The sequence below is a fragment of the Prinia subflava genome, chromosome 33 (genome assembly GCF_021018805.1).
Source record: "Prinia subflava isolate CZ2003 ecotype Zambia chromosome 33, Cam_Psub_1.2, whole genome shotgun sequence".
Lineage (NCBI taxonomy): Eukaryota > Metazoa > Chordata > Aves > Passeriformes > Cisticolidae > Prinia > Prinia subflava.
Window position 1 is genome coordinate 621,780 of NC_086279.1, and position 21,190 is coordinate 642,969.

At 53.8% G+C, this 21,190-nt stretch overlaps 1 protein-coding gene and 2 pseudogenes across 1 annotated transcript in view; all 3 read left to right on the plus strand.

The window, feature by feature from the left end:
* Window positions 1-21,190, plus strand: part of LOC134563112 (zinc finger protein 345-like) — a 147,136-nt pseudogene that overhangs the window by 35,828 nt on the left and 90,118 nt on the right.
* The window catches only part of LOC134563066 (zinc finger protein 850-like), a 45,019-nt pseudogene that overhangs the window by 7,006 nt on the left and 16,823 nt on the right, over window positions 1-21,190 (plus strand).
* LOC134563094 (zinc finger protein 239-like) overlaps window positions 1-21,190 on the plus strand; it is a 67,728-nt gene that overhangs the window by 1,721 nt on the left and 44,817 nt on the right. The window lies entirely within an intron of this gene.

The following is a 21,190-nucleotide window of genomic DNA, read 5'->3' on the forward strand; positions in this document are numbered from 1 at the left end:
CTGCCCTGGATGTGTCCCCCTCTTCCCAGTGTCCCTTTTCCAGGATCCCCCTCTCCCCGCTGTCACTCCCCTTGCCTCCTGCCCATTCGCATGTCACCCTGGTCCCAACCTGCTCGCATCGCAGTCCCGATCCCATTCTCTTTTACATCCCTGTCCCAGTCCCATATTCTCTCTCTGCTTGCCATTCCCATATTCCCAGTCCCATATTCCCAGCCCTGCTCCCGTTCTTGTATTCCCGGTCCCCGTGCCGGTCCCACATTTCCAGTTTGAGATTCCCTGCCGTGTTCCTATGATCCCATTGCCCTGTTACCGTTTCTGATCCCGGCCCCTCCTTTCTAATCCACACCCCATATTTCCTCTCCAGATGCTGTTTCCATGCTATTTCTCCTGTTTCCGCATTCCTATGCCCAATCCCATTCCAGGTCCCTCTCCTGCATTCCACATTCCCAGTCCCATTCCTAGTTCCATTCTCAGTCCCAGTCCCCATTCCAGATCCCTGTCCCATATTGCTGCTCCCTGTCCCCAGTCTCAATCCGGTATTCCCTGGCCCATTCTTGGTTCCTGTTCCCATTCCATGAATCATTCCCAGTCCCTGCCTCGTATTTCAAGTCTCGTACCCGTTCCTGGTTCACATTCATGATCCCTGTCCCCATTCCCAGGACCTGGTCCAATTCCGGATCGCTCTCAATTATTGCTGGTCCCAGTCCCCACACTCAGTCCGGTATTCCCTGTCCCATTCCTGTTCCCTGACCCCATTCCATGGATCAGTCACAGTCTTTGCCTGGTATTTGCCGTGCCGTGCCCGTTCCTGCTTCACATTGCTAATCCCTCTCTCCATACCCGGTCCATTTTCTCATTACGTGCGCCTGTCCCCATTCGCTCTCTGCATTTCCAGTGCCCATTCCCGAACCCTGTCCCCATTCCCGCTCCCTTTCTCCATTCCCTGTCCCCATTCCCGCTCCCTGTCCCCTCTCACCGGACGCCGCCGCCATCGCTCCGGATCCCGCTCCCCTCACATCTGAGGGCAAACCCCGCCCCGCTCCCGCCCACCAATCACAGCGCGCAATCGAGCCTTGATTTGCATAACCACGCCCTGTGGCTCGGCCTTGCCCCTCGCCGGCTGCAGCCGCGTCCGGGCGCTGTTTGCTCCCAGTTCCATCCCAGTGCTCCCAGTAAGAGCCAGAGTGGGAGGGAAAGCACTCCCAAATCCGGCCCGCTGCTCCCAGGATCGCTGCCGGTGCCGCGCGGGGTGGGGCTGCTTTAGAACCCCCCCAGGGCAGAGCGTGGCTGCTTTTGGGTGTCGGCACCGCCCGGGCCGGGCTGGGAGCGGAGGAGGAGCGGAAGGAAGAGGAGGGACAGAGGAGGAAGAGGAGGAAAGGGAAAGAGAAAGAGAGGAGCGGGAGGAAGAGGAGGCGCAAGAAGAGGAGGGACAGAGGTGGAGGAAAAGGAAGAGGAGGGGCTGGAGGAAGAGGAGGGGCAGCAGCACGCGGTTCCCCCGCTCAGGCCACAGCTCTCCCGGCACCCGCAGCATCGCCCCCCTCGGAACCCGCAGGCGAGCGGGGAAGGGGAGCTCGCCCCAAATCCATCGCGGGGCTCTCCAGGACGGTTTTTGTGCGGCCCAGGGCGTGTTCGGATCTTACAGGAGCCCGAAGCCGAGCCGGAGATTGCCCTGGAGGGATCCGGGCAGCAGCCGGTGGGAGAGGCCGCTGTGAGCGACTCCACGGCGCAGGAACAGAACAAGGAGGAAAAGCCGCAGAGATGCCGCACAAGGAGGGGCTGCAAACGCAGATCTCGGGGCTCCGAGCAGGAAAGATCCACCCCGGGCCGGGGAGGCGGCCGCAGCTCGGAGCTGGGGTTCCCTGAGCAGCCCCAGGATGGGGAGAAGCCCCACAAGTGCTTGGAGTGTGGGAAGAGCTTCAGGTGGAGATCTGAACTGATCATCCACCAGAGGAGCCACACCGGGGAGAGACCCTACGAGTGTGACCAGTGCAAGAAGAGGTTTCACACCAGCTCCCGTCTCCTTGTGCACCAGCGGATTCACACGGATGAGAGGCCCTTCCGCTGCCCCGACTGTGGGAAAGGCTTCAAGCAAAATGCCAACCTCGTCACCCACCAGCGTATCCACACCAGGGAGAGGCCCTATGAGTGTGAGCAGTGTGGGAAGAGCTTCAACACGAGCTCCCACCTGATCGTCCACCAGAGGAGCCACACCGGGGAGAGGCCCTACAAGTGTGACCAATGCAAGAAGAGGTTTCCCACCAGCTCCAAGCTCCTCCGGCACCAGCAGATTCACACAGTTGAGAGGCCCTTCCGCTGCCCCAAGTGTAGGATGGGCTTAAAGCAAAAAGCCTACCTCATCAGCCACTGGCCCATCCACACCGGGGAGAGGCCCCACGAGTGTCCCCAGTGTGGGAAGAGCTTCTCGAGGAGCTCTTCCCTGATCAGTCACCAGAGGATCCACACAGGGGAACGGCCCTACGAGTGTGGGGAGTGTGGGAAGAGCTTCAGGTCAAGCTCCAACCTGATCACACACCAAACGGTCCATTCTGGGGAGAGGCCCTATGAGTGTGACCGGTGCAAGAAGAGGTTTAAGACCAGCTCCCACGTCCTTGTGCACCAGCAGATTCACACGGATGAGAGGCCCTTCCGCTGCCCCGACTGTGGGAAAGGCTTCAAGCAAAATGCCAACCTCGTCACCCACCAGCGTATCCACACCAGGGAGAGGCCCTACGAAAGTGGGAAGTGTGGGAAGAGCTTCTCCAGCAGCTCAAACTTGACCAAACGCCAACGGAGCCAGCACTGAGGGAAGCCCTGCGAGTGCCCCATGTTTGGGAAGAGCTTCATGCGCTGCTCCAGCTCCATCCCCCATGGCAGGATCCCCCCTGGATGATCCCCAGTGACCCCCGGTGGGCAGAGCCCCGGTGATCCGCGGTGCTGGTGATCCGTGTTGGGCACACACCTGGCTGGGGGCTCCACATCTTCCTGGCTCCCTGTGGCTTAGATATTCTGGGCGTTACTATTTCTCCTTTCAAAACACCCAAAACTTGGGTGAAAATAAAATTTTTGAACAAAGACCTCGATGGGGACATGGAGGCATCTTCCAGGGGATGTGGCTGATAATTGGTGTGAGGGAGTTAATGGACCTCTGGGCTTGGGGCTACCCAGGCTGAGCAGCTCCAGCTGTGTTCATAGATCCTGGAGGAGGTTCAGGCGGGGCTGATCAGGACCCCCTATCCTGGGACTGTCCCCATGTTCTGGTGTCCCCTTTCCAGGATCCCCCTTTGCCCTCTGCCTGTTCCCGTGTCACCCTCTCCCGCTCCTTTCCTGCTCCCATCCCTGTCCGCATCCCTCTCCCACTCTCATTGCCTGTCTCATATTCTCTGGTTGCTGTTCCCATATTCCCAGTCCCATATTCCCAGCCCTGCTCCCGTTCTTGTATTCCCGGTCCCCGTGCCGGTCCCGCATTTCCAGTTTGATATTCCCTGCCCTGTTCCTATAGTCCCGTTGCCGTGTTCCCGTTTCTGATCCCGACCGCTCCTTTCTAATCCACACCCCATATTTCCTCTCCGGATGCTGTTTCCATGCGATTTCTCCTGTTTCCGTATTCCTATGCCCAATCCCATTCCAGGTCCCTCTTCTGCATTCCACATTCCCAGTCTCATTCCTAGTTCCATTCTCAGTCCCAGTGCCCATTCCAGACCCTGTCCCATATTGCTGCTCCCTGGCCCCAGTCCCAGTCCGGTATTCCCTGTCCCGTTCTTGGTTCCTGTTCCCATTCCATGGATCACCCCCAGTCCCTGCCTGGTATTTGCTGTGTTGTGCCCGTTCCTGGTTCACATTGCTGATCCCTGTCCCCATTCCCTGTCCCTCTTGCCATTACGTGTCTCTATCGCTGTTCCATCTCCCCATTCCCAGTCCCCACTCCCTGGCTGCTGTTTCCATATTCCCTGTCCCCATTCCCATTCCCTAGCCCCATTCCCGCTCCTGACACGGCGCGCTGTTCCCATTCCCAGTCGCCATTCCCAGGCCCCATTCCCAATACCCATTCCTTGTCCCCATTCCCGCTCCGTGTCCCCATTCCCTGTCCCCATTCCCCATTTCCTGTCCCCACTCTCTGTCCCCATTCCAAGTCCCCAGTCCCATTCCCCATTCCCTGTCCCCATTCCCACTCCCCACTCCCTGTCCCCATTCTCAGTCCCCATTCCATTCCCAGTCCCCATTCCCTGTCCCTATTCCCCATTCCCAGTCCCCATTCCCTGTCCCCATTCCCGCCTCTCCCATGGGGCCCTCAGGGCTCCCCAGCTCGGCCTGCCTGTGGCACACGAACCCTTCAGCCCTGCTGCTGCCCTTGCCCAGCTGCACACAGCACAAGGCTTTGGGCATTTCTCACAGGCCCCAGCTGGCCACAGCATCCCCTCCTGCCAGCACCCGCTGTGCCTCACAGCCCTCCCTGCTGCTGGGGCCATGCAGGGCACACGGGCCTGCAGGAGCCTCCTGTTCTTGCCACAGGAGCAAGGCTGCAGCTCCAGCCTTTGGGCCCTGGGCCGCAGCAGCCCAGGGGAGGCCCAGCTGCAGAGCTCGCAGCCCCGCGTGTGTTTCACTGGAGCACTTTGGAACTCTGATCCCCATCCCATATTCTCTCTGTGGTTGCTGTTTCCATCTTCCCTGTCCCGTTCCCGTGTTCCCGTTCCCAGTGCCATTGCCGGTCGCTATCCCCATCCCCACTCCCATTTCTGTCCTACTCACGTATTCCCTGTCCCAGCCCAGATTGTTGGTCCCACTCCTAATCCCTGTCCTCATTCCCCGTCTCATTCCAAGTCCCTTTCTCGTATTTTGAATCCCTCTCCCGGTCCTGGTCCCGTTCTTGGTCCCTGTTCCTATTCCTAGTCCTGTCCCCATTCCCTGTCCCAGTCCCAGTCCCGGTCCCCATACCCGATCGTGTCCCGCATTCCCGGTGCCAGAGCCCATTCGCGCTCCCATTCCCGATCCCTGTCCCCATTGCTGCCACGATTCCCAGTCCCCATCCCCAATTCCCGGTCGCATTCGCGGTCGTTGGCCACATTCCGGCTCCAGTCCCGTATTTGCAGTCCCATTCTTGCTCGCGGTCCCGTACTACCGCCCTCTGTCCGGATTCCCGGTCCCCATTGCCAGTCCCTGCCACCATTCCTGTCCCCATTCCCGCTCCCCGTCCGCTCTCACCGGACGCTGCCGCCATCGCTCCGGCCCTGCCCGGGCTCTCACCGGACCGAAGAAACCCCGCGCCTCTCCCGCCCACCAATCACAGCGCGCGGTGGCTCCTCGATTTGCATAACCACGCCCTCTGCCTTGGCCCCGCCCCTCGCCGGCTGCAGCCGCCTCCGGGCGCTGTTTGCTCCCAGTTCCCTCCCAGCGCTCCCAGTAAGAGCCAGATTGGGAGGGAAAGCACTCCCGATTCCTTCCCGCTGCTCTCAGGATCGCTCCCGCTGCTCCCAGCATCGCTGCCGGTGCCGCGCGGGGCGGTTCCGCTTTGGAACATCCCCAGAGCAGAGCGCGGCTGCTTTTGGGTGTCGGCACCGCCCTCGCCGGGCTGGGATCGGAGGAGGAGTGCGAAGAAGAGGACGGACAGAGGAGGAGGAAAAGGAAAAGCAGGAGGAGGAAGAGGAGGAGAAGGAACAGGAGGGCCAGAGGAAGAGGAAGAGGAGGAGCAGGAGGAACAGAGGAGCTGCAGCAGCAGCAGCACGCGGTTCTCCCGCCCGCTCAGGCCGCAGCTTCCCCGGCTCCGGCAGAATCGTCCACGTCTCTGAACCCGCAGGTGAGGAGGGAGAGGGAATTCGCTTCACATACATCGAGGGTTCTCCGGGAGGTTTTTTTTTTTGTGGGGCAGAGGATGTTTGCATCTTGCACGACCCCAAAGTCTAGCGGGAGATGGCCCTGGGAGGGATTTTGGCAGGCCCCACGTGGCAATCGCCCGGTACCAGCGGGCAGAGCCTGGTCGGAGCCACCGAGACTGAAATGGGCACTGACTTCTGCAGCTGCACTTGGGCAGCGGTACCATCAAACCCAACGCGCTGGGCCTTGTTTCCAAACCCACCAGGATTTCCCAATCCCAAACCTTGGCCCGCTGGAGGAGGAGGAGGCCACGAGGAAGAGGAAGATGTCCCGGGAGCCCCAGGCAGGTAAGGATGACGTCACTGCCCCTTTCCCCCTCTCTCCTGCTCCATCTCCCAGCCCAGCCTGGGCTCCGGCCACAGGACAACCCCATTGCCAATGCTGTCATGCCGGGGATGAATTGGGGGGATTTCCTTCTCCTTCCCTCTAGCATGGAAGCAAATCCCATCCTCTCCTCATCCTTCCTCCCCCAGACACAGAGCTGAGGATGGAGCCCAGGGAGGACAAATCCCCGCAGCAGAACCTCGTGGAAGAGGCTGTGGTGAGTGGCTCCACGGCACAGGAATGCAACGGGGAGGAAAGCCTCAGAGATCCCGCACTAGGATGGGCTGCAAACGCAGATCTCAGGGATCTGAGGAGGAAAGATCTACTCTGGGCCGAGGACGTGGCCAGAGCTCAGAGCTGGGGGTCCCTAAGCAGCCTCAGGATGGGGAGAAGCCCCACAAGTGCTCAAAATGTGGGAAGAGCTTCACCCAAAGATCCGACCTGATCAAACACCAGGCGATCCACACGGGGGAACGGCCCTACGAGTATGGGGAGTGTGGGAAGAGCTTCAGAAAAGGCACCCACCTAATTATCCACCAGAGGAGTCACACGGGGGAGAGGCCCTACGAGTGTGACCAATGCAAGAAGAAGTTTCAGACCAGCTCCGATCTCCTCAGACACCAGCGGATTCACACGGATGAGAGGCCCTTCCGCTGCCCTGACTGTGGGATGGGCTTCAAGCAAAACCCCACACTCATCACCCACCAGCGCATCCACACCGGGGAGACGCCCTATGAGTGTCCCCAGTGTGAGAAGAGCTTCAGAGGCAGATCGAATCTCATTGTCCACCAGAGAAGCCACACAGGGGAACGACCCTATGAATGTGGAGAGGGTAGGAAGAGCTTCAGCCAGAGCTCCCACCTGATCAGACAGCAGAGGAGCCATACGGGGGAGAGGCCCTATGAGTGTGACCAATGCAGGAAGAAGTTTCACACCAGCTCCAGTCTGCTCCTGCACCAGCGGATTCACACGGATGAGAGGCCCTTCCGCTGCCCGAAGTGCGGGATGGGCTTCAAGCGAAACTCTCACGTCATCACCCACAGGTGCATCCACACCGGGAAGAGGCCCTACAAGTGTCCCCAGTGTGAGAAGAGCTTCAGCCAGAGCTCCACTCTGATCGTCCACCAGAGGAGCCACACAGCTGAACGGCCCTACGAGTGTAGGGAGTGTGGAAAGAGCTTCAGAAAGGTCTCCAAACTGATGAAACACCAAAGAATCCACACTGGAGAGAGGCCAGACGAGTGTGACCAGTGCAAGAAGAGGTTTCAGACTAGCTCCAGTCTCCTCCTGCACCAGCGGATTCACACAGATGAGAGGCCCTTCCGCTGCCCAGAGTGCAAGAAGGGCTTCAAACAAAACTCCACCCTTGTCAGGCACCTGCGCATCCACACTGGGGAGAGGCCCTATGAGTGTCCCCAGTGTGGGAAAACCTTCTCCAGGAGCTCCCACCTGATCAGACACCAATGGAGCCAACACTGAGGGAAGCTTTGCGAGTGCTCCAACTGCTGGAAGAGCTTTGTGTGCTGCTCCAGCTCCATCCCCCATGGGAGGATCCACGCTGGATGATCCCCAGTTACCCCCAGTGGGCAGAGACCTGGTGATCCATGGTGCCAGTGATCCATGTAGGAAGACATTTGGCTGGGGGCTCCACATCTTCCTGGCTCCCCGTGACTGGGATTTTCTTCTCATTTCTCTTCATCTTTCCAAAACAGGGATAAAAATAAAGACATTCATCAAAGACCTGGATGGGGACCTTCGGAGATCTTCCAGGGATCTAGGGGATGCTGGGTGCAAGGGAGATGTGGCTTCCTGCCATGAACTTTGGGGTTGCTCAGGGCTTTGGGCTCCCCAGGCTGAGCGGCTCTGGCTGTGATGGGAAACCCTGGCAGAGGTTCTGGGCCAGCTGATCAAGGAACCCCTGCCTTGGAACTGTCCCCATGTCCTCTCTGTGTGTGAGCAGATAAGATAAGGCCTGGCGCCGCGGAAGATCTCAGGATTGTAACAGAAAGACAGGAACGTCCCCCTCACCCTCGGAGATGTGTAACTAACTCTGAGAACAATGTAGCCCCTCCAAACCCAGTAGTTTTCCACTAACCTTTAACCTTCCCTCCCCTCTGATGTAGTGAAGACCCCTTAGACTATATAACCCCATGTAAGAACCTAATAAATCGCCATTTGCCGTCCACCACCTTGGTGTCAGCGTGTCAGTGGCCCGAGTGGCTCGGGAGAAGGTCGAGCCGCCGTGCTGGCTTTCTGAAACCAGGTCGCCTGCCTTTCCATCGAAAGGCAACATTAGTGGTGCCGAAACCCGGGAGAAAAACACTCGGGAATTGGGGTTTTCGCCTGGACAGGAGCAGCGGCCGGGGCGGGACAAAAGGACCGACCCACGGCGGGGGAGACGTCCCCGGACCAGCGAGGATCATGGAGGCCATCGCGAAGGTCGTGAGTTTGATTCATAAACAGTGGGGAATTAAGTGTAAGCTCAGAGATCTTCAACTTGCTATGGCAAGATTATTAGAGCTTGGGGTGATAGACTGCCCAATAGATATACTCCATTCGGAGGTATGGGATAAGTGCACGATTGCCCTGGCTAAGGATACGAAAGCCTCGGGCAGTGCGAAAAGTCTCAAAGTGTGGGGAAGAGTCGAGCGGGCTTTGAGCAAGGCGCTGGAGGAACAGGAGACCTGGAGCGCCGCACACGTGTGTTTGCTAACTGCACCCAAATCGGGAGTGGGTACCACCACGCAAACGGCATTCGAACGCGATTTGTCCGAGGGCGGGGAGCCGCGGGAGCCAGGCGCGCTTCCCCGCTCCCGGAGCCCGAGCCCAAACCCCCCAGTGCCCTTAGAGAATCCCCCGACCCCCCCGCCGAAACTGCCGGGTCCCCCCCGCCCGCGGAACCTTCCCAAAAAACCGCGAGTCCCTTGCCCGGCTCTTCGCCGCTGGCCGGCATTTCGGAGCCCGAGGCGCGGCAACGCGCGCGGTTCTTCTGGGAGGGATTGGCGGGTGAAGCCAGAGACGCTGAAAACGCCGCGCGGGCGGCGCCGCCTCCATACGCGTTTGAAAATGGCGCCGGCGGCCGTGAGGAGGGCCGGGGTCTGGATGTCTTTGGTGGGGAGCCGCGGGTATCCGCTGATGCGCATGCGCAGGAGAGAGACGGGGAAGAGGGAGAAGAGCGCACGCTCAGACAGGAGCCGCGGGCTTTGGCTGATGCGTACGCGCGGCAGGAAGGGAGAGGGTGCACGCTCAAAGCGGCGCCGCGGCTCTCCACGGGCGCGTATGCGCGGGAGAGTGGCAGAGAGCACCCGCTCAGCCCACAACAGCGGGCTTTTGCAAACGCGCGTGCGCGGGAAAACAGCAGAGAGCGCATGCCCAATGGGGAGCGGCGCTCGGCGCTGCTTCCATCAGAGGGAGAGACCTCCCCCCGCGGGAGGCAGGGCAAGCCCAGGGGGTGGGAGGGGCACCACCCCAGAGGGGAGGGGCGGGGCTGGAGCCGCACAAGACAGCACCGCAGCCCGGAAGTGCGCTGGCATTCAGCTTCCGACTCTAAGTCCAGCAGCAGCAGCTCCAGCAGCTCGGGAGAGCTGACGGAAGATGGCTGGGACTCAGAAACGGAAAGGGAAAAGCCGCTACGGTTTAAAGCGAAAACGAATAAAGCTTTAGACCATTTCGGAAGGGGTTTACAATGCGAGCCAGCCCAGCTTACTGACTGGAGAAAGATAAAAATAGCCTGTGCTGAATGGGCACCAGCGGCTGCAGTGAAGGTTTTCCCAGTGAGAGTTACGGGGCCAGAAGGTAATCAGCAAAGAACATATACACCGGTAAACCCCAAAGACATACAAACAATCGTAAAAGCAATCTCAGAAAAAGGGTTGAATTCAGCCATGGTCTCCACTCTGGTGGATGGACTTTTTGGCAACTATGACTTGCTCCCTTTTGATATTAAACAATTAAGCCGCATGATATTTGATGGTGTGGGAAATATGGTTATTTAATTCATGTTTTATAAATAATTATAGATTGGGAACTGTGATATATATTATATAAAGATATGTATGTGTCTGCTCAACCCGCACGTTTCACGAACTTCTGGAAAGCACCTCCCTGATCTTCCGGGTTCCAAAAATGGAAGGTGAGAACGACTTGCCCCTGCCTACGTGCAGCTCAGCTCATCGGGACTCGCAACGGTCAAACGCTACGTGCCAGCAAAGACGTGCCAGCGAGGACTTACACCGGTCATCACACACCTCTACGGCAGTTACTCAAAGCAAGGACTAACTCTGGACATTAGCATTTGAATGTGCCCAGGGACCCTTTCGGGATTTAATGTAAATAAAGTTAATGGTCGATGATTAGAGAAACAATGGGAGGAAAGTTGCCGAGGGGGAAACTAAGTGTATTTAAGTTGGGTCTTTAGGTGGGCAAGGTGTGAACCCAGCTAGAGGCACTGGCTGCCAGGTCCTGTGTCCCTGGGGTCACCCTTGACTCTGCTTTTCCCGGGAGAACTTCGGTCAAGTAAGTTTGCTGTTCGTGGGGTTCGTATTGTTTTGTTTTTATTGTTTGAAATTGTTATAATTTGGTTCTAAATTTTGTGATTTGGATGTTAATAAACCAAACTATTGAATTTGGCAATAAATTTGTCCTGGCGTTTATAACAATTTTGGCGCCCAACGTGGGGCCAGTTTTGAATATTCTACGGATCCCTGCTTCTGACCGGGGGGCGCCCCGCCGTAAAAAGCGGCCTGGCAGAGCGGGTAAGTCCGGAAGAACGAACTGGCTTTATGAACCCAGAACCCACAACAGCAAAGGAATTAGGCATTAGGACAAGCTAGCTTGGGGGGGCTCGGGAACTCAGCAGGGGTTTTCCCCTGGAACCGCGGTATTGTTTCACTCGTAAAAATCTAAGTGCACGAAGAATCCACGCAGGAAAAGGACCGTAAGTATAGCGTGGTTGAGTGGGGGTGACCAAGTGCTTGAGAACGTGTATGTGCGTGTGAGTGTGTGTGTGAATGAGACGTGATTTATCACGAAGCGAGAGCGGACCTTAAGGTCGCGTTTCCGCTGCTCCCGCGAGGGACACGGCCGACCGACGGGGAAGCGATTGGAACGCGTGATATTTCGCTTCGTGTGTGAGTGTTACCCGACGGGGTGGGGGAGGTCACCAGGGGGTCCTGAAGGAAAGAGGACGTCCCTTTTTGAGTTCGGGGACGAGTAAGCCTTCTTGACCGCGACCAGGGGGGTCGCTTAATTTTTTCGGTGGCGGTTACAGAGCCCCGCCGTTAACCGAACATCCACGGAACGGTCATCCGTTGGATCATTAAGTTAACGGCATCGAGTTCGGAAACTCGGGATTTAATTTTTGGTATCCCATAACTTCTGTGCCACGGGGAGTATGGGATCAGATCTCAGCAGAGATCGGGAGGATTCCTTAAGGGAAACACGGAATGAACTGGACTACGGGATAAACTTCTCTCACGGCTCGGTGGCCCCCGTCCTGCCAGCCCCTACCCCTACCACTTCCTCCTCCCCGGCCTTCTCAGGGGCAGAGTTAGCACTGCCATCCGAGACCCATGCGGAGCCCCGAGCTCAGCGGCCACTCCAGAAACCTCCCTCCCGTTCAAGGAGATTCCCGAGAGGGAATCCTGCCCCCGTTTCTGGCCCTGACCCCGCACCTCGGCCACCGACGCTAAAATATGGAAAAAAAGAGAAGAAGGGTAAGGAAAACGAAGGGTGGAAGAATAAACCAGACAGGTATACACCAGTTAGAGCCCTGGCTAAAACCAGGACCCCCGAAGGAGATCTTGAAGAGCCCGGGAGGGATTCGGGGTGGGACAGTTGGTGTGAGAGCAAGAATGGCCCGGGAGGAAAAAAGGGGGAAAAGAAGCATTCCCGTAAGAAATTTGACAGTAGAGCAAAACAGAAATTACCAAAGGTGAATTGGAATGCATTAGAGAATAACTAGTGGTGTTGGGAAGCGTGCAAATGAGAAATGCGAGAATTCACGTGAGTCTGCAAAAGGAGAAAAAGATAGAAAAGGGATTAAAAGGAATCTTGCCTACTCTTTTCCTTGGTGGTGGTAGATCTTTTACTTCAGGCTGAATACATTTTGGAGACTCCCTAGAGTTGTGTATTTTGCTTTAAGAATTTTTTTCTCCTGGACGAGATCGGCGGAGTTGTTTTTTTTTTTTTCTTTTTTTCTTCTTTTCACTAACGTGGGAATGGAACGAAACCCGCCCCCTTCCCGCAAGCGGCAGGGCGAGTCAGTCCATGGTTGCCGGGAGACGAAGGAAAGCGGCAGCTTTAAAGTGATTAGACGAGGCTGCCCGGGACAGAAAACCGCCCTGTAAGGCGAAATAGGAAGCAAAAATGGATAAAAGTATTGAGAGAAGAGACCAAGAATGAGAGCTATACTTATGCGTAGGAAATACCTAGGTGTTTGTTCTTGAAAAGCTGAAAATATATCTTCCTTTTAGTTGTCTGTCTGCTGCATGTGAGGATTTTGTGCAGATCAAAAGGTTGATAGTATGGTGGATGTAGCTCATCTATGTTTAAAACAATTGAATTCGGATTGTTAGCTTGAGCAGGAATATGGCATTTGTGTTGGCAGACAGTGTACTGCAAGGGTTTTGTGTGTTTCAGTTTTTCTTTCAAAAGGTTGAAGCATGTGGCCGGTGAAGCCAAAATTAAAGTGGCTGTTGAGAGGCAGGAAACTAAATCTTTCTGTCGAGATAGTGTTGGAATGGTAATTGGAGTCAGGATTCTAGTATTAAGTTGGGAAAGTGGTATAATTCTCTGTGTTGGTAGTTACAGGATTTTTCTTTATTCTTTGCAGTTCCTATTCTGTATGTATTTTATCTAGTCGGGAACCGGGATTCTTAATTTTAATTATTGACTCCTTAGAAGGAGATGGTTTGTGTTGTCCCTTTGATATTATGTCTTCTTACTTGCTCCTCAATTTGGAGGATGTGAACCTTGAGGTTGCCCTGGTGCCTGTGTTTTCAGGGGTGGAGAGTAAGTGATGTATGAGAGGCAGCATTTTGTCACCGGTGTTAAGTTTGGTCGGTGTTTGCTTGTGTATTTAAGTTTAATAATACGCAAGAATGGATAGCAAATACAGGAGCTTTACTTTGGGAATTAGGCACAAGTTATCTCGAGTTTGTTTGTTAAGAAAGGCTAAGTTTGTGAAGTTTTTTTGGACTGAAGTAAAAAGCAGTAGTGTTAATGTTCTGATAATTGTACTAGATAAAGCTGTCTGATTACCGGGGCCTGATGTTTACAGTGACTCCTGGCGTTGGAAAACTTTTCTGGGTTTTAAGTTCCGAATTTAAGTAATGTATGGTTTATTACAGAGTAAGTTCTGCTCTTTGTAATAGTTTCTTCTATTTGGTGTGCTTTGTTTTTTTCTGTCTTGTTAAAATACTCCCCCAGGATTATGGGTGAGGTCTTAAGTTTTTCTCTTAATTTGTACAAATTTTGCTTACTGCTCACTGATTGTTTGAACTGGCTCTCTGATGAAGTGAAGAAGTCACTTCAGCTACTGCTGCAGGATTGTATCTTGCCACGCTGAAATAGGGGTCTGCAGCTGATCCTGTCTGTGAGAAATGGTTTGTAGACGGATCTGCATGAGTAGTTGACGGGAACTGCCCCGGTATATTAACCGGGTGTTCCAGCTTTTCGTGGATGTTAGCAATCACACGGCGTATGGAGTTCTTACACAGGAGTGGGCGGGAGCCAGGAAACCGGTGGGGTATGTTTTAAATGGCTTACTGAATCCCGGCTATTGAAATATGAGGCAATTCTGGTAAATTCCCTGGAGTTAGAACTCCGTACTGCTGCTGCTCGAAACCCCGCCCAGTTTCGGTCCTGGGGAGGATCTGAGGAGTGTAGTCACAATTGCTACGAGGCAGTGGAATTACAAACCAAAATAAGAAGTGTCGCCATCAAGCTAACAGCAGAGCTGAAAGGTCCGATAGTGCTTCTGGAATTGTGTTAATTTTGCTGATCATTAGGGGTGGCTGAAGCAAGGGTGAGAAGCAGTTGTGAAGGCAGATGCTTCTTGGGGGCTGAGTGAGAATGGCCATGGCAGGGTGCACATCGAAAATAGGGACAAGGTGGTCCCATTGTCTCACTCAAGTTGCGTCCTTCTTTTGGCTGTGTGTATCTGAGAATGTGCTGAGTAGGGGTCTGGAATATAAATTTGTAGTTCAGTTAATTAGCAGTAGTGCAGACTCATTACACTGAGACTGTAGAAACTGAGTGAGGATGTGTGTAACCTTAACAGGTGATTGTCCTGGAAACTGCTGTTGTCACCGAGCATTGTAGGATACTGGGTTTTATGAATGTTTGTCTGTATGCCAAATCACTCTGAATGTGCTGAGTTTGATTCTTGAAATAAGCCCAAATTGTTTGTGCTCATCTATGATTTTTTTTAAACTGAATTTTTCTTTAAAAAAGCTAAAACCTGTGTTAATACTATGGGATTTGGAGCAGTCTTAGTGTTTATTGTTTGCTCGCTATATATCCAGTGGACATTGTCAGAAGTATTGGTAGGATGTAAAAAGAATTGTTTGTATGTTTCAGTATAAACCTCGTTTAATAAGAAGTAAAATTTTCTTTCTGATTTTTCCTGTAACAGTACAAAAAAGGGGAAAAATTCTGGATTGTATGGTACATTGGGTGAATAGTGAGGTGAGAATCATAGTGATCCAGGGACAAAATTGTTTTTATGGTAAAGGTGTGAATGTACTATTAGATAACTTGTTCTAATATTCAGATTTTCTGAATGGTAGACATGACAGGGATTCTCTCTATACAATATTCTTGTAGTATTGGGCTGGTTTGGAATTTTGTATTAGGTAAATTCAATCTGAGGAAGTTGCAGGATTTCGATGTATATTCATGAGATACAACCAGGAGATAAAGTACTGATCAGAGCTTGGAAAGCGGTGTCATTAACCCCTCATTGGGAGGGACCCTTTCTTGTCCTTTTAACTACAGATACAGCCATCCGAACAGCTGAAAGAGGCTGGACACACGCCTCCAGGGTTAAGAAACTAACAGCCCCGAGGGAAAACCCCGAATGGAAGGTCATCTCTTCCCCCGGAGATCTGAGGGTCCGGCTGCACCGAGGATGCCAACACCCTGGAAACATTAAGCTGCAGCCTAGAGGAGCCTCAAAGGAAACTTAATAACCACCCGACAAGGAGGACTGAGAGAGGGAAGGGTAACCAGAAGGAAGGTGTTAGAACATCAGGAAGGGTGAATCCGGAGCTCCAGAAATTTAAAGAGAAAGAACTCCAACCCCAGGATATCAGAAACAAATGGCAGAAGAAATATCCATGCGCTGCTCTGAACCTGGATGCCCCTGCAATCCATATATCCATTTCAAATACAATTATTGTCTTGAAATTTGGGTGGTGCACTGCAAGTGGGGGTGGGGGGGCCGCTGGGGTTATGCCCCAGGTGTTCTGAGGAAAAACAGACTCTGACTATGCGATTCTTAAACTGTGCCACACGTTTGGGATTGATAGAACCAAATTATCCCGGGTGGTATTCAATATACGAAAAGGGGTTAAAGGGAAAATTGGATCTAAAGGCCCAAGTGTTAGCCACGAAGTGCCGTCGAACTAATGTAGTGCCAGAACAAGTAAAGTAATCTCGGTGGGGAATTTTTGAAAAGGAGGTATGCCGTCCGAACCACCCCGAGGGTCCGAGCAGAGAGCCCCTGCTGTCGCGAAGAAACTTCCCTGTTGTTCGGTTGCAACCCGACAGACGCTGGGCCAGACAGAGGGAAGCTTCTGCGGATCACTCTAGGGAGTGTGAACCAGGCTGTGCGCTTGGTGAAGGGCTAGCCCTGTGACCTAAGGCTCCTCCAAAAAGTTACCCCTGTTAAGGCACAAGTAACTAGCTGGCACTCAGAGGCAGTCAAGGACATGGGAATTGGAAAGATAGAAGAAAAGCAGAAAAGGCAAACATGGTTCAGGAATCGCTGATCAGGTGTTTCTCCAAGGAGGAAAAACAATTAAGTAAAATACAAAACATGAATTAAAATTATTGACAAAAGAAAAGAAATGGGGGAGTTGTGGGAAATATGGTTATTTAATTCATGTTTTATAAATAATTATAGATTGGGAACTGTGATATATATTATATAAAGATATGTATGTGTCTGCTCAACCCGCACGTTTCACGAACTTCTGGAAAGCACCTCCCTGATCTTCCGGGTTCCAAAAATGGAAGGTGAGAACGACTTGCCCCTGCCTACGTGCAGCTCAGCTCATCGGGACTCGCAACGGTCAAACGCTACGTGCCAGCAAAGACGTGCCAGCGAGGACTTACACCGGTCATCACACACCTCTACGGCAGTTACTCAAAGCAAGGACTAACTCTGGACATTAGCATTTGAATGTGCCCAGGGACCCTTTCGGGATTTAATGTAAATAAAGTTAATGGTCGATGATTAGAGAAACAATGGGAGGAAAGTTGCCGAGGGGGAAACTAAGTGTATTTAAGTTGGGTCTTTAGGTGGGCAAGGTGTGAACCCAGCTAGAGGCACTGGCTGCCAGGTCCTGTGTCCCTGGGGTCACCCTTGACTCTGCTTTTCCCGGGAGAACTTCGGTCAAGTAAGTTTGCTGTTCGTGGGGTTCGTATTGTTTTGTTTTTATTGTTTGAAATTGTTATAATTTGGTTCTAAATTTTGTGATTTGGATGTTAATAAACCAAACTATTGAATTTGGCAATAAATTTGTCCTGGTGTTTATAACAATGGTGCGGGGATGATTGTCTTCAAACAAGAGTGGAAGGACAACTGTACAAATTTACTGGCTCAGTCTTCTGGAGCAGGGCAGCCACTGCATGATTCCAGTCTATCCAGGCTGATGGGAAAACATGACACCATGATAACCCCATAGCAACAAGCCACGAGCATGCGGGCTGAGGAGGTCAGAGCCACCACCCAGGCTGCTCGGGAGGCCTTTCGAGCTGCATCCCGAGTGGTGGCCAGGCCTTCTCCATGGTCCACCATAAAACAGGGTGAAAGCGAAAGCTTCACTCAGTTTGTGGATCGCCTTCAGGCAGCGGTGGATTCGTCCACCCTGCCCCCAGAGGCGAGAGGCCCCGTAGTAGCTGATTGCCTGCGGCAACAATGTAACTCAATTACCAAAGACATTCTACGCTCCTTGCCGGCCGGAGCCAGCCTGGCCGACATGGTCAAACATGTAGCAAAAGAGGAGCAGCTGACACCCATCCAGGCAGCTGTCCGCACCCTAACCAGTGCCATGGCATGTTTCAAATGTGGCCAGGCAGGCCACATCGCAGTGAGCTGTCCCCAGCCAGCACAGCCATCCCCGGCGATGCCCCCGCTCCAAGCCCGTGCGAGAGGACCCTGCTGGTGCTGTGGGAAGAGAGGGCACCTTGTCAAAGACTGCAGGTCCCGGCCTCAGGGAAACGGGAAAGGGAGGGGGCGTGCGGGCCGCACCCAGCCTCCTCCTGCTGCGAATGCAAGGCGGCCCATCTATGCCAACCCCCAGTGGGGCGGGGAACCCTCATACCCCATGCCCCCACAGGGGACAGCCAGTTTTGCACCCCCCACAGCGACACAATGGCAAGGTTTCACAACACCGCCAGCGACACTCTCGTGTCCACCACCACCGCAAGCCGCACCTGTAGCACAGGGCCAGCAGGGGTCACCCCAAAGCGGGAGTCTTGGGTGGCCTTGGCCATGAAAATCGGGAAGGAGCCCCTGGTGATTTGGGGAACGTGCCGCCTTTATGGCAGCCGGGATCCCCACATCATAGGGCTTCCGTTTTGGGGGGACACGGGGTCTGACTGTTCGATAATCCCGCAAGCACACTGGCCTCGGCATTGGCAATTTAAAGAAGTACCCCCATTGAGAGGAGTGGGAGGGCAGACCCGGGCGTGGAGAAGCACCCAGTTGGTAGCTATAACACTCCACACAGAAAAAGGACCAGAACAAACTGTGGCAATCTACCCCTACATTTTGCAACATTCACCACCCTTGATAGGAAGGGATGTCCTTGCCATGTTAGGAGTGAGAATTACAAATTTATCCTGAGGGCCACTGCCGTGCACCCACCGCTGCCAGTCAAACTGACATGGAAATCGTCAGACCCTGTATGGGTTGAGCAGTGGCCCCTGTCAAAGCCTCGAATGGCAGCCTTACAGGAACTGGTCGACCGTGAGCTGCAAAAGGGTCACATAGAACCCTCCACTAGCCCCTGGAATACCCCTGTGTTTGTGATCCCCAAAAGGTCTGGAGAAGGCTATCGCCTCATCCACGACCTCAGGGAAGTGAACAAGACAACCAAATCTATGGGTCCCGTCCAGACACTGCTGCCCATGAACTCAGCCATCCCTCAAGGGCAGCCATGCACAGTGCTGGACATCAAAGACTGTTTCTTTTCGATACCTCTGCACCCCGAGGACAAGGAACGGTTTGCTTTTTCTGTCGTGTTCCCGAACGGCGAGCGACCCAGCCTCTGTTTCCAATGGTGTATGTTACCCCAAGGTTTTGTGGACAGCCCTACGGTATGCCAGATCACCGTGGACAAAGCACTGATGCCAGTCTGACACTCCTACCCTGCTGCAACCATCATTCAGTACATGGACGACGTCCTCATCGCTGCACCATCAGCCAGCCAAGTGGATCACCTAGCGTCCACAATCACAGAAACTCTACAGGCCAACGGCTTTGAGATCGCGAGCGCAAAGATCAAAAGAGGACCCTGTGTGACCTTCCTGGGAGTGGGAATCACAAACTCCTACGTGACCCCTCCCAAGGTAAAGGTCTGCCGAGACATCAAAAAGCTCCATGACATGCAGCGACTTGTAGGATCTCTGCAGTGGCTTTGCAACATCATCCTAATCCCTCCCGAGGTCATGGACCCCTTATATGACCTCCTGAAAGGAAAGCACCCCTGGGAACCCAAGGAGCTGACGCCACAAGCAGCGAGCTCCCTCGACTTCATCGAACGTCAGATGTCTACTGGCACACTTGCCAGGTGGAACCCAGGTGTGTCCCTTGATCTGTACGTCCACTTTACACAGAAGGGAGGAGTGGGAGCACTGGCCCAAGGACCTTCTGAGAAAGCCCAGCCAATCCAGTGGGTGGTCCTCGGAAGACCAGCTCGTGCATTTTCCCCAGGAGTCGAATGCGTCGCCAACATCATCATGAAAGGCAGGAAACTTGCCCTGAAACACCTGGGAATCGAGCCAACAAAAATCCACCTTCCCTTCCGCAAGCAGCTGACCACAGAGTCAACCGCAGCGTCGGAACACCTGGCCCTTGTCCTCACTGGCTTCGGAGGAGAAATCTGCTACGCCTCCAGACCACCTTGGACTCAGCTACTGACCATTGTCAACATAGACCTGCCACCAAAGGTCATGGACCGTCCGCTGCCAGGACCGACGGTCTTCACAGATGCCTCCTCTGCGACTTCCACCGCAGCGGCGGTGTGGCAGACAGGAGAACAGTGGCATTGTGTCAAAGCATGCGACCCCACACTGTCAGTGCAACAACTGGAAGCAACAGCTGTGGTCTTGGCGTGCGGACTCTTCCAAGATGAGCACCTCAACATCGTAACAGACTCCATATTTGTGGCAAGGCTCTGCCTGGCCATGTCAGGACCAGGTGTGTCAACATCTGCAGCAGCCACAATGCTGGAAGAAGCGCTCTCCTCGCGACAAGGCACTGTGTCTGTCATCCACATCAACAGCCACAACCCAGTCAAGGGCTTCTTCCAGACCGGCAACGACAAAGCGGACGCTGCAGCAAAGGGAGTGTGGACATTGCAGGAAGCTCGTCAACTGCATGAGTCGCTCCACATCGGAGCCAAAGCACTGGCAAAAAGATGCAGGATCTCGACAGCAGACGCGAAACACGTAGTGGCCACCTGCCCTCATTGCCAGAAGTCACCCCTGTGGACCAGTGGGGTCAACCCAAGAGGTCTCAAGGCCTCAGAAATTTGGCAATCAGACTTTACCTTATGTCAACTGCTGAAGCCTCGAGCATGGCTGGCAGTGACAGTGGTCACTTACAGCAGAGTGATTGTAGCCACACAGCACCCCAAAACCAACTCTAAGGCCACAATTCAGCACTGGCTGACAGCCATGGCATGGCTTGGTATCCCCAAGCAAATTAAAACTGACAATGGCTCAAATTTCACCTCCAAACCTGTGCAAGATTTCGCCTCAAAGTGGGGCATCACTTTAGTGCAGGGCATTCCATACAATTCTACAGGTCAGGCCATAGTGGAGAGAGCCAATCAAACCCTCAAAGCCAGAATAGAGGTGCTGGCGAAGTCAGAGGGTTTCGCCAATGCCATTCCCCCAGGGGACCAGGCACGGCTGCTGGCAACTGCCCTCCTAGCAGTGAATCAGTTCCCCAGGGGAGATGAAACAAACAGTCCTGCACAAAAGCACTGGGTCATTCGAGCACTAGAGGAGGGCCCACAGGTTGTAACTAAAAATGAGCTGGGTGAATGGGAGCAGGGCTGGAGGTTGGTACTCACAGGAAGAGGGTACGCAGCTGTCAAAAGAGAGGGCAGAATCAAGTGGTGTCCACTTAAGTCAATCAAGCCTGATCTTCAGAATGAAACTAATGAAAACTGTGAGTTTCTATTTGCAGGACATGCTCGTGGGATGCCCCCGTAACGCGTACACCCCTGTTCCAGAGGGAAGTGACGAACCACCAAACACGCCTAGAACGGGCCAACATTCTATTCGTAGAACAGCAACTATTGCTGTGAATGAAACTCTGAACACTGCCAGTCGCGAGATTTGTCTGATCTACCTCGCAAATATTTACTCAAGTTTTTCAAACCCCTTTTTCTTTTATTAAGTTACTACTTTGTACCTCATTTTAATGCCTATATTTTAACTACCTCATTTATTTGTGAGAGGAGGTGGGGAGATGTGTGTGAGCAGATAAGATAAGGCCTGGCGCCGCAGAAGATCTCGGGATTGTAATGGAAAGACAGGG